Below are 14,531 nucleotides of genomic sequence, written 5' to 3' on the forward strand. Positions count from 1 at the left end.
GATTTCCTGTAGCACTGAGAGTATTTTGACGCTCTCTCTCTCTCTCTCTCTCTCTCTCTCTCTCTCTCTCTCTCTCTCTCTCTCTCTCTCTCTCTCATCTTTGTGCATGAATGTCCAAAGAATTGACTGAGCTTCATCATTCGTTTCTATCTAGACTGTGGTAAAACTAGCGGGAGTCTCCATCATTTGTTAGAATAGTTTTATCTCACAGGATGTAACACAAGACTGCAAGGCAGAGATAGTCTCTTTTCAAATGAACGTTTCACTATGGAATTTGCTGGATACTTTTAAAGCTAGTTGTTCAGGAAAAGTGAAAGGGGTAGGTTTTTAAAACTGTGAGTGGCAGGTACAATTGACAGGTTTGACCAGGAAGAGAGAGAGAGAGAGAAGAAGAGAGAGAGAGAGAGAGAGAGAGAGAGAGAGAGAGAGGTGGGGGTGTTTGACTGGAAATGAGTCAAAATATATCTTGATGCCATACCAGACCTACAGAAAATAATGTGGCTATACCTAGATTTTCTTGGTTATTAGATATCTGGATATACAGAGAAAGAAATCTGATTTATTTTCGATGTTGTGTTAGTGCGTCACTAACTTTCCAGTTGCAACTTCAGTATTTCCATTTTCATGGGAATATTGAAATATCAGTTCCAAGCTAACATTGATATTAAAGAACCATTCCGCAGAGTTTGCATGTGGTATTTAAATGAAATTTTGCGATGGCCGGGAATCGAACCCGGGTCAACTGCTTGGAAGGCAGCTATGCTAACCACTATACCACCATCGCTTGATCATGATGTATTTACAAACCTTTTAAAACATCAAAGTGTGAAGAAAGATTTTATGACAAAGTTTGTAACTTAGGGAGATCGAGGGCATCAAAATGAAAGTAAATGTTATCGCTTTAAAAAATATTTATCAGAGACTACAGCGTGAAGAGAAGATATTATTCACAGTCGAATTCATTATATGGTCGTAAGGTAACAAATAAAGGGATCATCATTTTGAAGTGGTAAATTGTTTGGCATCACTTAGTTTAACAATGACCATGTTTTTTTTAATGTATTTTTTATGGCTATTTTGAATTGATGACTCATGATGATGATCAACACAGTCTTTGATAAAGAGCAGTTTTCACTTAATTCTTTTGCATCATTTTTGGAATATATCTCAAATAATGTACATGAAACCTAAAGATAAAATAATGGACATTCTATATAAACTTTTTGCAGTTGAGATCGTAAAATCTTCCTTAGCCACACCCTTAAATGTCTAAATTCCTTCTTCACACTTGCATGCCATAAAAGGTTTGTTAACATAGCTTAAGTAAGCGATGGTGGTATAGTGGTTAGCATAGCTGCCTTCCAAGCAGTTGACCCGGGTTCGATTCCCGGCCATCGCAATCTTTCCATTTAAATATCAGGTGCAACCAGAAAGTGGGTTTTGTTCGACAGGTATTCTAATCAGAATCTGTCCGTGTTAAACAGTTGCCAAGAGATTGCATTCTCTACGGCTTCCTCAACAAAGGTAACAGTAATCTATCCAGCGCCACCAAGTTTGATTTATAAAAACAGTTATTGTGAAGTATGTTTCATCCTCCGAAGTATTGTGCCAACCCTTGCTGATGAAAAATCTTCAAAACTTAAATGACAGCAATTACTATTTGATTTCCATTTGTTATTTTGTGTTAACATTACTCGTGAATCATTGATATTCAATTTTATTCTTATTACAGTCTGTTCTACTATCTCTCTCACATGCAATATCTCAGCGTTGATGAACTGTTCCTGAGAAGGCACAAGGTACCTTTTGAGTATTGTTCATTCACTGAATAACTAAACTTTCTCAGAATTCATTTTATTAATTGTTATTTCTTACAAAGATTTCCTGTAGCACTGAGAGTATTTTGACTCTCTCTCTCTCTCTCTCTCTCTCTCTCTCTCTCTCTCTCTCTCTCTCTCTCTCTCTCTCTCTCTCTCTCTCTCTCTCTTCTTTGTGCATGAATGTCTAAAGAATTGACTGAGCTTCATTTGTTTTATTCTGTAGATATAGCTGCAATGTTGAACAACATTTATTCCTTTCTAAATGTAGTGTTTCTATCTAGACTGTGGTAAAACTAGCGGGAGTGTCCACCATTTGTCAGAATAGTTTTATCTCACAGGATATAACACAAGGCCGCAAGGCAAAGGTATTCTCTTTTCAGATGAATGTTTCACTATGGAATTTGCTGAATACTTTTAAAGTTAGGAGTTCAGAAAAAGTGAAAGGGGTAGATTTTTAAAATTATGAGTGGCAGCTACAATTGAAGGGTTTAAAAAAAAGTGGAGAGAAAGAGATAGAGAGGGTGTTGGGTGTTTGACTGGAAATGAGTCAAAATGCATGTTGATGCCACATCAGACCAACAGAAAATAATGTGGCTATACCTAGATATAGTTGGCTTTAGATTCTCCTAAATACACAGAGAAAGAAATTTTCAGATATCTGGATTGCACAGATTTTCAAAATATTGAAATTTCAGTTTGTACAATTGTTATTAAACAACTATTCCGTATTTGCTGTTATTTAAATGGAATTTTGTGATGGCCGGGAATCTAACTGCTTCTAGTTGCTAACCACTATACCACCATTTGATCATTTTATTAACAAACCTGGAAAACATATTGAAGAAAGAGTTTATGACAAAGTTCAACAGGTACTCAGTGAAAGTGTTATTTTGATCAGAGACTAAACAACATTTTGAAGTGGTAAATTGTCCATCATTTAGTTTAACAATGACCATGTTTTTTCATTGTATTTTTGTTTATGAATTGATGACTCGTGATGATGATCAACACAGTCTTTGATAAAGGCAGTTTTCAAATTCTTTTGCATAATTTTTGGAATATATCTCAAATAATGTACTTGAAACATAAAGATAAAATAATGGACATTCTATATAAACTTTTTTGCAGTTGAGATCGTAAAATCTTCCTTAGCCACACCCTAAATGTCTCTAAATACCACCATAAAAGGTTTGTTAACGCCTAAGTTGATCATAGCTGCCTTCCAAGCAGTTGACCCGGGTTCGATTCCCGGCCATCGCAATCTTTCCATATAAATATCAGGTGCAACCAGAAAGGGGTTTTTGTTCGACAGGTATTCTTATCAGAATCTGTCCGTGTTAAACAGTTGCCAAGAGATTGCATTCTCTATGGCTTCCTCAACAAAGGTAACAGTAATCTATCCAGTGCCACCAAGTTTGATTTATGAAAACAATTACTGTGAAGTGTTTCATCCTCCGAAGAATTATGCCAACCTTGTTGATGAAAATTCTCCAAAACTTAAATGACAGAGATTAATATTTGACTACTATTTATTATTTTGTGTTAACAGTATTTATGAATCATTGATATTCAATTTGATTCTGATTCCAGTCTGTTCTACTATCTCTCTCCATGCAATATCTCAGTGCTGATGAACTGTTCCTGAGAAGGCACAAGGTACCTTTTGAGTATTGTTCATTCACTGAATAAACTCTCAGAATTCATTTTATTAATTGTTATTCCTTATAAAGATTTCCTGTAGCACTGAGAGTATTCTCTCTCTGTCTCTCTCTCTCTCTCTCTCTCTCTCTCCTTTGTGCATGAATGTCCAAAGAATTGACTGAGCTTCATTCGTTTTATTCTATAGATGTAGCTGTAATGTTGAACAACTTTTATTCCTTTCTAAATGTAGTGTTTCTATATAGAATCTAGACTGTGGTAAAACTAGCAGGGAGTCTCTATCCTTTGTTAGAATAGTTTTATCTCACAGGATTTAACACAAGACTGCAAGACAAAGATATTCTCTTTTGAAATGAATGTTTTACTATGGAATTTGCTGAATGCTTTTAAAGTTAGGAATTCAGGAAAAGTGAAAGTGGTAGGTTTTTAAAATTGTGAGTAGCAGCTACAATTGAGGGGTTTGACCAGAGAGAGAGAGGTGGAAGGTGTTCGACTGGAAATGAGTCCAAACATATCTTGACGCCATTTCAGACCTACAGAAAATAATGAGGCTATAACTAGATATTGTTGGTTATTAGATTTCTGGATATACCGAGAAAGAAATCCGATTCATTGTCGATATTGTGTTAGTGCGTGACTAACTTTCCAATTGCAACTTCAGTTGCAGGCTACATTGTTATTAGACAACCATTCCGCAGCGTTTGCATGTGGTATTTAAATGGAAATTTTGCGATGGCCGGGAATCGAACCCGGGTCAACTGCTTGGAAGGCAGCTATGCTAACCACTATACCACCATCGCTTAAAGTGTGAAGAAAGATTTTATGACAAAGTTTGCAACTTGGGGAGATCGAGGGCATCAGAATTAAAGTAGAAGTTATCATTTCAAAAATATTTGATCAGAGAGTACAGCAAAATTTCCATTTAAATACCAAATGCAAACTCTCTGGAATGGTTGTTTAATAACAATGTAGCCTATAACTGAAATTTCAATATTCCCATGAAAATTGGAATACTGAAGGTGCAATTGGAAAGTTAGGCGCAAGCTAACACAATATCGAAAATGAATCAAACAGATATCTTTCTCTGAGTATCCAGAAATCTAATAACCAACTATATATATCTAGGTATAGCCACATTATTTTCTGTAGGTCTGATATGACATCAAGATGCACTTTGACTCATTTCCAGTCAAACACCCAACACCCTCCCTCTCTCTCTCTCTCTCTCTCTCTCTCTCTCTCTCTCTCTCTCTCTCTCTCTCTCTCTCTCTCTCTCTACTTACTTTTTTTAAACTCTTCAATTGTAGTTGCCACCCACAGTTTTAAAAATCTACCCCTTTCACTTTTCCTGAACTCCTGACTTTAAAAGTATTCAGCAAATTCCATAGTGAAACATTCATTTGAAAAGAGAATACCTTTGCCTTGCAGTCTTGTGTTATATCCTCTGAGATAAAACTATTCTAACAAGTGGTGGACAATCGCTCCAGTTTTAGCATAGTCTGGATCTGAAACACTACATTTGGAAAGGATTAAAAGTTGTTCAACATCACCGTTATAGCTACAGGCTAAAGCGAATGATGAGGCAAAGATATTTCTTTTGACATTAATACCTAAAGAGAGAGAGAGAGAGAGAGAGAGAGAGAGAGAGAGAGAGAGAGAGAGATAATCAAAATACGTCTCAGTTCTATAGGAAATCTTTACAGGAAATAGCAATTATTAAAATGAATTCTGAGAAACTTGAATTATCCGGCTAATGAACAATACTCAAAAGGTACCGTGTACCATCTCCGCAATATTTCATCAAATCTGAGATATTGCAGAGAGAGAAAAAGCAGAACAGACTGGAATCAGAATCAAATTAAATATCAATGATTCACAGAGTACTGTTAACACAAAATAACTAATGGTAATCGCTGTCGTTTAAGTTTTATATATGTTTCATCAGCAAGGGTTGGCGCAATACTTCGGAAGATTAAACATACTTCACAGGAATTTTGTTTTCATTCATTAAAGTTGGTGACTCTGGAAAGATTACTGCTGCCTTTGTTGAAGAAGCCAGAGAGAGTGCATTCTCTTGTCAACTGTTTAACTTTCACAAACTTTGACTAACATACCTGTTGAACAAAACCCATTCTTGGTTGCACCCGATATCTAAATGGAAAGTTTGCGATGGCCGGGAATCGAACCCGGGTCAACTGCTTGGAAGGCAGCTATGCTAACCACTATACCACCATCGCTTCATTAAGGAATGTTAACAAACCTTTTATGACATGCAAGTATGAAGAAAGATTTTAAGACATTTACGATAATTTGGGGAGATCTTAATCGCAAAAAAGGCTATTTAGAATGGAAACTATTCTCCGTTTATGCTCCTTGTGTGTCAATTGAGATTTATCTCAAGTATTAAGTGAAAACTGCATTTTATCAGACTGTGTCGATGATCACCATGAGTCAGCAATCCAAAATAGCCAAAAACAAAAGTACAGTAAAAAAAAGCTGGGTCATTGTTAAACTAAATGATGCCAAACAATTTACTACTTCAAAATGTTGATCCTCTCTTCGTTATCTTTCGACCATATAACGAAGTTCGACTTTGAATGTTTCTCTTCTTGCTGTAGTCTCTGATTAAATACTTTTTAAGCGATAACATTTATTTTTAATTCTGACGCCCTCAACCTCCCCAAGTTCCAAACTTTGTCATAAAATTTTCCTTCACACATGAATGTTTTAAAAGGTTTGTTAATACATCATGATCAAGCGATGGTGGTATAGTGGTTAGCATAGCTGCCTTCCAAGCAGTTGACCCGGGTTCGATTCCCGCCCATCGCAAAATTCCAATTTAAATTCCACATGCAAACTCTCTGGAATGGTTGTTTAATAACGATGTAGACTGCAAGTGAAATTTCAATATTCCCATGAAAATGGGAAAACTGAAGTTGCAATTGGAAAGTTAGGCGTACGCTAACACAATATCGAAAATGAATCAAACAGATATCTTTCTCTGAGTATCCAGAAATCTAATAACAAACTAAATATATCTAAGTATAGCCACATTATTTTCTGTAGGTCTGATATGACATCAAGATGCATTTTGACTCATTTCCAGTCAAACACCCAACACCCTCTCTCTCTCTCTCTCCCCTTTTTTTAAACCCTTGAATTGTAACTGCCACTCATAATTTTAAAAATTTAGCCCTTTTACTTTTTCTGAAAGTTGCCTTGCAGTCTTTTGTTATATCCTGTGAGATAAAACTATCCTAACAAATGGTGGACACTCCCTCTACTTTCAGCATAGTCTAGACAGAAACAACACATTTGGAAAGGAATAAAAGTTGTTTAACATCACAGTTATAGCTATAGGCTAAAGCGAATGATGAAACTGATATTTCTTTTGACATTCATACCCAAAGAAGAGAGATAGAGAGAGAGAGAGAGAGAGAGAGAGAGAGAGAGAGAGAGAGAGAGAGAGAGAGAGAATAAAAATACATCTCAATTCTATAGGAAATCTTTGCAGGAAATAACAATTATTAACATGAATTCTGAGAAACTTCAGTTTTCCAGCTAATGAACAATACTCAAAAGGTACCCTGTGCCATCTCCGGAATATTTCATCAAAACTGAGATACTGCAGGGAGAGAAAAGCAGAACAGACTGGTATCAGAATCAAAGTAAATCTCAATGTTTCAGGGAGTACTGTTAACACAAAATAACGAATGGTAATCGCTGTCATTTAACTTTTGAAGATGTTTCATCAGCAAGGGTTGGCGCAGTACTTCAGAGGACTGAACATACTTCACAGCAATTTTGATTTCATTCATCAAAGTTGGTAACTCTGTATAGATAACTTGCTGCCTTTGTAGAAGAAGCCATGGAGAGTGCATCCTCTTGTCAACTGTTTAACATGGACAAACTTTGACTAACATACCTGTTGAACAAAACCCATTCTTCTTTGCACCTGATGTCTAACTGGAAAGTTTGAGATGGCCGGGAATCGAACCCGGGTCAACTGCTTGGAAGGCAGCTATGCTAACCACTATACCACCATCGCTTGGTTAAGGAATGTTAACAAACCTTTTATGGCATGCAAGTGTGAAGAAAGATTTTCAGACATTTAAGATAATCTGGGGAGATCTTAATCGCAAAAAAGGTTATTTAGAATGGAAACTATTCTCCGTTTATGCTCCTTGTGTATCAATTGAGATTTATCTCAAGAATTAAGTGAAAACTGCTCTTTATCAGACTGTGTCGATGATCACTATAAGTCATCAATCCAAAATACCCAAAAACAAAAATACAGTAAAAAAAAGCTAGGTCATTGTTAAACTAAATGATGCCAAACAATTTACTACTTCAAAATGTTGATCCTCTCTTCGTTATCTTTCTATCATATAACGAAATTCGACTTTGAATGTTTCTCTTCTTGCTGTAGTCTCTGATTAAATACTTTTCAAGCGATAACATTTATTTTTAATTCTGACGCCCTCAACCTCCCCAAGTTCCAAACTTTGTCATAAAATCTTCCTTCACACATTAATGTTTTAAAAGGTTTGTTACTACATCATGATCAAGCGATGGTGGTATAGTGGTTAGCATAGCTGCCTTCCAAGCAGTTGACCCGGGTTCGATTCCCAGCCATCGCAAAATTTCAATTTAAATACCACATGCAAACTCTCTGGAATGGTTGTTTAATAACAATGTAGCCTGCAACTGAAATTTCAATATTCCCATGAAAATGGGAATACTGAAGTTGCAATTGGAAAGTTAGGCGCAAGCTAACACAATAACGAAAATGAATCAAACAGATATCTTTCTCTGAGTATCCACAAATCTAATAACGAACTATATATATCTAGGTATAGCCACATTATTTTATGTAGGTCTGATATAACATCAAGATGCACTTTGACTCATTTCCAGTCAAACACCCAACACCCTCTCTCTCTCTCTCTCTCTCTCTCTCTCTCTCTCTCTCTCTCTCTCTCTCTCTCTCTCTCTCTCTCCACTTTTTTTAAACCCTTCAATTGTACCTGCCACTCACAGTTTTAAAAATTTACCCCTTCCACTTTTCCTGAACTCCCAACTTTAAAAGTATTCAGCAAATTCCATAGTGAAACATTCATTTGAAAAGATAATACCTTTGCCTTGCAGTCTTGTGTTATATCCTCTGAGATAAAACTATTCTAACAAGTGGTGGACACTCCCTCCAGTTTTAGCATAGTCTAGATCCAAATAGAAACACTACATTTGGAAAGGATTAAAAGTTGTTCAACATCACAGTTATAGCTACAGGCTAAAGCGAATGCTGAGGCAAAGATTTTTCTTTTGACATTCATGCCTAAAGAGAGAGAGAGAGAGAGAGAGAGAGAGAGAGAGAGAGAGAATCAAAATACATCTCAATTCTATAGGAAATCTTTGCAGGAAATAACAATTATTAACATGAATTCTGAGAAACTTCAGTTTTCCAGCTAATGAACAATACTCAAAAGGTACCCTGTGCCATCTCCGGAATATTTCATGAAAACTGAGATACTGCAGGGAGAGAGAAAGCAGAACAGACTGGTATCAGAATCAAATTAAATCTCAATGATTCAGGGAGTACTGTTAACACAAAATAACGAATGGTAATCGCTGTCATTTAACTTTTGAAGATGTTTCATCAGGAAGGGTTGGCGCAATACTTCAGAGGATTGAACATACTTCACTGTAATTTTGTTTTCATTCATCAAAGTTGGTGAGTCTAGATAGATTACTGCTGCCTTTGTTGAAGAAGCCATAGAGAGTGCATTCTCTTCTCAACTGTTTAACATGGACAGACTTTGACTAGCATAACTATTGAATAAAACCGTTCCTGTTTGCACCTGATTTTTATATGGAGAGTTTGCGATGGCCGGGAATCGAACCCGGGTCAACTGCTTGGAAGGCAGCTATGCTAACCACTATACCACCATCGCATGATCACAACATGATAAGACATTCTAGTGTGAAGAAAGATTTTCAAACATTTAAGGCAATTTCGGGCGATCCTAATGACAAAAAAAGGTTATTTAGAATGGAAACTATTTTCACTTTACGCTCCATGTGTATCAATTAAGATTTACCTCAAGAATTAAGTGAAAACTGCTCTTTATCAAAGACTCTGTCGATCTCCATCATAAGTCATCAATTCAAAATGGCTAAAAAAAAAAAAATACAATAAAACAAAAGATGGTCGTTGTTAAAACTAAATGACGCCAAACAAATTACTACTTCAAAATGTTGATCCCTTTATTTTTTATCTTACTGCGACCATATAATGAAATTCGACTGTGAATACTTCTTTTCATGCTGTAGTCTCTGATCAAAAATTTGTTAAGCAATAACATTTACTTTTAATTCTGATGCCCTCGATCTCCCTAAGTTGCGAACTTTGTTATAAAATCTTTCTTCACACTTTGTTTTAAAAGGTTTGTTAATACATCATGAGCAAGCGATGGTGGTATAGTGGTTAGCATAGCTGCCTTCCAAGCAGTTGACCCGGGTTCGATTCCCGGCCATCGCAAAACTTCAGTTTAAATACCACATGCAAACTCTGGGGAATGGTTCTTTAATAACAATGTGGACTGGAACTGAAATTTCAATATTTCCATGAAAATGGAAATGCTGAAGTTGCACTTGCAAAGTTATTCACGCACTTACACAATATCGAAAATGAATCAAACAGATTTCTTTCTCTGTATATCCAGAAATCTAATAACCAACTATATATATCTAGGTATAGCCACATTATTTTCTGTAGGTCTGATATGGCATCAAGATATATTTTGACTTATTTCCAGTCAAAGACCCAACACTCTCTCTCTCTCTCTCTCTCTCTGGTCAATTCCTTCAATTGTAGCTGCCACTCACAATTTGAAAAACCTACCCCTTTCACTTTTCCTGAACTCCTTACTTGAAAAGTATTCAGCAAATTCCATAGTGAAACATTCATTTGAAGAGAGATTATCTTTGCCTTGCAGTCTTGTGTTATATCCTGCGAAATAAAACTATTCTAACACATGCTGGACACTCCTTGTAGTTTTACCACAGTCTAGATAAAATACCACATTTGGAAAGGAATAAAAGTTGTTCAACATTACAGTTATATCTATAGAATAAAACGAGTGAAGCTCAGTCAATTCTTTGGACATTCATGCACAAAGAGGGGAGAGAGAGAGAGAGAGAGAGAGAGAGAGAGAGAGAGAGATACTCTCAGTGCTACAGGAAATCTTTGCAAGGAATAACAATTACTAAAATGAAATCTGAGAAAGTTTATTCAATGAATGAACAATACTCAAAAGGTACCTTGTGCCTTCTCAGGAACAGTTCATCAACGCTGAGACATTACGTGGAGAGAGATAGTAGAACAGACTGGAATCAGAATAAAATTTAATCCCAATGATTCATAAATACTGTTAACACGAAATAACAAAATAGTAATCAAATAGACATCGCTGTCACGTAAGTTTTGAAGATTTTTCATCAGCAATGTTGGCACAACACTTCGGAGGATGAAACATACTGCACAGTAATTGTTTTCATAAATCAAACTTGGTGGCACTGGACAGATTAGTGTTACCTTTGTTGAGGAAGCCATAGAGCTCTAATGCAATCTCTTGGCAACTGTTTAACACGGACAGATTCTGATTAGAATACCTGTCGAACAAAAACCCCTTTCTGGTTTGTACCTGGTATTTAAATGGAAAGAATGCGATGGCCGGGAATCGAACCCGGGTCAACTGCTTGGAAGGCAGCTATGCTAACCACTATACCACCATCGCTTAGTTACGCTATGTTAACAAACTTTTTATGGCATGCGAGAGTGAGGAAGGATTTTAAGACATTTAAGAGTGTGTCTAAGGAAGATTTTACGATCTCAACTGCAAAAAAGTTTATATAGAATGTCCATTATTTTATCTTTATGTTTCATGTATATTATTTGAGATATATTCCAAAAATTATGCAAAAGTATTAAGTGAAAACTGCTCTTTATCAAAGACTGTGTTGATCATCATCATGAGTCACAAATTCAAAATAGCCATAAACAAAAATACAATAAAAAACAAGGTCATTGTTAGACTAAATGATGCCAAACAATTTACCACTTCAAAATGTTGATCCTTTCTTCGTTATCTTACCACCACATAATGAAATTCGACTGTGAATATTTCTCTTCATGCTGTAGTCTCTCCCTAAGTTGCCAACTTTGTCATTAAATCTTTCTTCACACTTTGTTTTAAAAGGTTTGTTAATACATCATAATCAAGCGATGGTGGTATAGTGGTTAGCATAGCTGCCTTCCAAGCAGTTGACCCGGGTTCGATTCCCGGCCATCGCAAAATTTCCATTTAAATACCACAAGCAAACTCTGCCGAATGGTTCTTTAATAACACTGTAGCGTTGAACTGAAATTTCAATATTCCCATGAAAATGGAAATACTGACGTTGCAGTTGGAAAGTTAAGCGCACGCTAACACAATATCGAAAATGAATCAAACTGATTTCTTTCTCTGTGTATCCGGAAATCTAATAACTAAGTATACCTAGGTATAGCCACATTGTTTTCTGTAGGTCTGATACGGCATCAAGAAGCATTTTGACTCACTTCCAGTCAAACATCCAACACCCTCTGTCCTTTTCTCTCCACATTTTTTAAACCCTTAAATTGTAGCTGCCACTCACAGTTTTAAAAATCTACCCCTTTCACTTTTCTTGAACTCCTAACTTTAAAAGTATTCAGCAAATTCCACAGTGAAACATTCATTTGAAAAGAGAATACCTTTGCCTTGCAGTCTTGTGTTACATCCTCTAAGATAAAACTATTCTAACAAGTGGTGGACACTCCCTCTAGTTTTAGCATAGTCTAGATCTAGATAGAAACACTATATTTGGAAAGGATTAAAAGTTGTTCAACATCACAGTTATAGCTACAGGCTAAAGCGAATGATGAAACTCAGATATTTCTTTTGACATTCATGCCTAAGAGAGAGAGAGAGAGAGAGAGAGAGAGAGAGAGAGAGAGAGAGAGAGAGAGAGAGAGAGAGAGAGAGAGATAATCTAAATACATCTCAGTTCTATAGGAAATCCTTACAGGAAATAGCAATTATTAAAATGAATTCTGAGAAACTTTAATTATCCGGCTAATGAACAGTACTCAAAAGGTACCATGTATCTTCTCCGCAATATTTCATCAAATCTGAGACATTGCAGGGAGAGAAAAAGCAGAACAGACTGGAATCAGAATCAAATTAAATATCAATGATTCACGGAGTACTGTTAACACAAAATAACTAATGGTAATCGCTGTCGTTTAAGTTTTATATATGTTTCATCAGCAAGGGTTGGCGCAATACTTCGGAGGATTAAACATACTTCACAGGAATTTTGTTTTCATTCATCAAAGTTGGTGACTCTGGATAGATTACTGCTGCCTTTGTTGAAGAAGCCATAGAGAATGCATTCTCTTGTCAACTGTTTAACATGGACAAACTTTGACTAAAATACCTGTTGAAAAAACCCTTTCTTCTTTGCACCTGATATCTAAATGGAAAGTTTGCGATGGCCGGGAATCGAACCCGGTCAACTGCTTGGAAGGCAGCTATGCTAACCACTATACCACCATCGCTTGACTAAGGAATGTTAACAAACCTTTTATGACATGCAAGTGTAAGGAAAGATTTTAAGACATTTACGATAATTGGGGGAGATCTTAATTGCAAAAAGGTTATTTAGAATGGAAACTATTCTCCGTTTATGCTCCTTGTGTGTCAATTGAGATTTATCTCAAGTATTAAGTGAAAACTGCTCTTTATCAAAGACTGTGTCGATGATCACCATGAGTCCGCAATCCAAAATAGCCAAAAACAAAAATACAGTAATAAAAGCTAGGTCATTGTTAAACTAAATGATGCCAAACAATTTACTACTTCAAAATGTTGATCCTCTCTTCGTTATCTTTCTATCATATAACGAATTTCGACTTTCAATGTTTCTCTTCTTGCTGTAGTCTCTGATTAAATACTTTTTAAGCGATAACATTTATTTTTAAATCTGACGCCCTCAACCTCCACAAGTTCCAAACTTTGTCATAAAATCTTCCTTCACACAACAATGTTTTAAAAGGTTTGTTACTACATCATGATCAAGCGATGGTGGTATAGTGGTTAGCATAGCTGCCTTCCAAGCAGTTGACCCGGGTTCGATTCCCGGCCATCGCAAAATTTCCATTTAAATTCCACATGCAAACTCTCTGGAATGGTTGTTTAATAACAATGTAGACTGCAACTGAAATTTCAATATTCCCATGAAAATGGGAATACTGAAGTTGCAATTGGAAAGTTAGGCGCAAGCTAACACAATATCGAAAATTAATCAAACAGATATCTATCTCCGTGTATCCACAAATCTAATAACTAACTATATATATCTAGGTATAGCCACATTATTTTCTGTAGGTCTGATATGGCATCAAGATACATTTTGACTCATTTCCAGTCAAACGCCCAACACCCTCTGTCTTTTTCTCTCCACTTTTCTTAAACCCTTCAATTGTAGCTGCCACTCATAATTTTAAAAGTCTACACCTTTCACTTTTTCTGAACTCCTAATTTTAACAGTATTCAGCAAAGTCCATAGTGAAACATTCATTTGAAAAGAGACTACCTTTGCCTTACATCCTGTGAGATAAAACTATCCTAACAAATGGTGGACACTCCCTCTACTTTTAGCATAGTCTAGACAGAAACACCACATTTCGAAAGGAATAAAAGTTGTTTAACATCACAGTTATAGCTATAGGCTAAAACGAATGATGAAACTCAGATATTTCTTGACATTCATACCCTAAGAAGAGAGAGAGAGAGAGAGAGAGAGAGAGAGAGAGAGAGAGAGAGAGAGAGAGAGAGAGAGAGAGAGAGAGAATCAAAATACATCTCAGTTCTACATGAAATCTTTGCAGGAAATAACAATTATTAACTTGAATTCTGAGAAAGTTTAGTTATCCAGCTAATGAACAATACTAAAAAGGTACCATGTGCC

General features: G+C 36.1%; 12 non-coding genes across 12 annotated transcripts; 6 read left to right on the forward strand and 6 right to left on the reverse strand.

Annotated features, from left to right (window-relative positions):
- Nucleotides 1-712: 712 nt before the first annotated feature.
- Nucleotides 713-784, reverse strand: TRNAG-UCC (transfer RNA glycine (anticodon UCC)). Its single transcript has one exon. It is a non-coding gene; the product is annotated as a tRNA-Gly (tRNA).
- Nucleotides 785-1,327: 543 nt separating this feature from the next.
- On the forward strand, nt 1,328-1,399 carry TRNAG-UCC (transfer RNA glycine (anticodon UCC)). Its single transcript has one exon. It is a non-coding gene; the product is annotated as a tRNA-Gly (tRNA).
- Nucleotides 1,400-4,207: 2,808 nt separating this feature from the next.
- On the reverse strand, nt 4,208-4,279 carry TRNAG-UCC (transfer RNA glycine (anticodon UCC)). Its single transcript has one exon. It is a non-coding gene; the product is annotated as a tRNA-Gly (tRNA).
- Nucleotides 4,280-5,644: 1,365 nt separating this feature from the next.
- Nucleotides 5,645-5,716, reverse strand: TRNAG-UCC (transfer RNA glycine (anticodon UCC)). Its single transcript has one exon. It is a non-coding gene; the product is annotated as a tRNA-Gly (tRNA).
- A 520-nt stretch (nt 5,717-6,236) lies between these two features.
- On the forward strand, nt 6,237-6,308 carry TRNAG-UCC (transfer RNA glycine (anticodon UCC)). The gene has a single exon. It is a non-coding gene; the product is annotated as a tRNA-Gly (tRNA).
- Nucleotides 6,309-8,047: 1,739 nt separating this feature from the next.
- On the forward strand, nt 8,048-8,119 carry TRNAG-UCC (transfer RNA glycine (anticodon UCC)). The gene has a single exon. It is a non-coding gene; the product is annotated as a tRNA-Gly (tRNA).
- Nucleotides 8,120-9,358: 1,239 nt separating this feature from the next.
- TRNAG-UCC (transfer RNA glycine (anticodon UCC)) lies at nt 9,359-9,430 on the reverse strand. The gene has a single exon. It is a non-coding gene; the product is annotated as a tRNA-Gly (tRNA).
- Nucleotides 9,431-9,945: 515 nt separating this feature from the next.
- TRNAG-UCC (transfer RNA glycine (anticodon UCC)) lies at nt 9,946-10,017 on the forward strand. Its single transcript has one exon. It is a non-coding gene; the product is annotated as a tRNA-Gly (tRNA).
- Nucleotides 10,018-11,203: 1,186 nt separating this feature from the next.
- On the reverse strand, nt 11,204-11,275 carry TRNAG-UCC (transfer RNA glycine (anticodon UCC)). The gene has a single exon. It is a non-coding gene; the product is annotated as a tRNA-Gly (tRNA).
- A 485-nt stretch (nt 11,276-11,760) lies between these two features.
- TRNAG-UCC (transfer RNA glycine (anticodon UCC)) lies at nt 11,761-11,832 on the forward strand. The gene has a single exon. It is a non-coding gene; the product is annotated as a tRNA-Gly (tRNA).
- A 1,216-nt stretch (nt 11,833-13,048) lies between these two features.
- On the reverse strand, nt 13,049-13,119 carry TRNAG-UCC (transfer RNA glycine (anticodon UCC)). The gene has a single exon. It is a non-coding gene; the product is annotated as a tRNA-Gly (tRNA).
- A 520-nt stretch (nt 13,120-13,639) lies between these two features.
- TRNAG-UCC (transfer RNA glycine (anticodon UCC)) lies at nt 13,640-13,711 on the forward strand. Its single transcript has one exon. It is a non-coding gene; the product is annotated as a tRNA-Gly (tRNA).
- Nucleotides 13,712-14,531: the final 820 nt, after the last annotated feature.

Source organism: Macrobrachium rosenbergii, chromosome 28 (genome assembly GCF_040412425.1).
Source record: "Macrobrachium rosenbergii isolate ZJJX-2024 chromosome 28, ASM4041242v1, whole genome shotgun sequence".
Taxonomy (NCBI): domain Eukaryota; kingdom Metazoa; phylum Arthropoda; class Malacostraca; order Decapoda; family Palaemonidae; genus Macrobrachium; species Macrobrachium rosenbergii.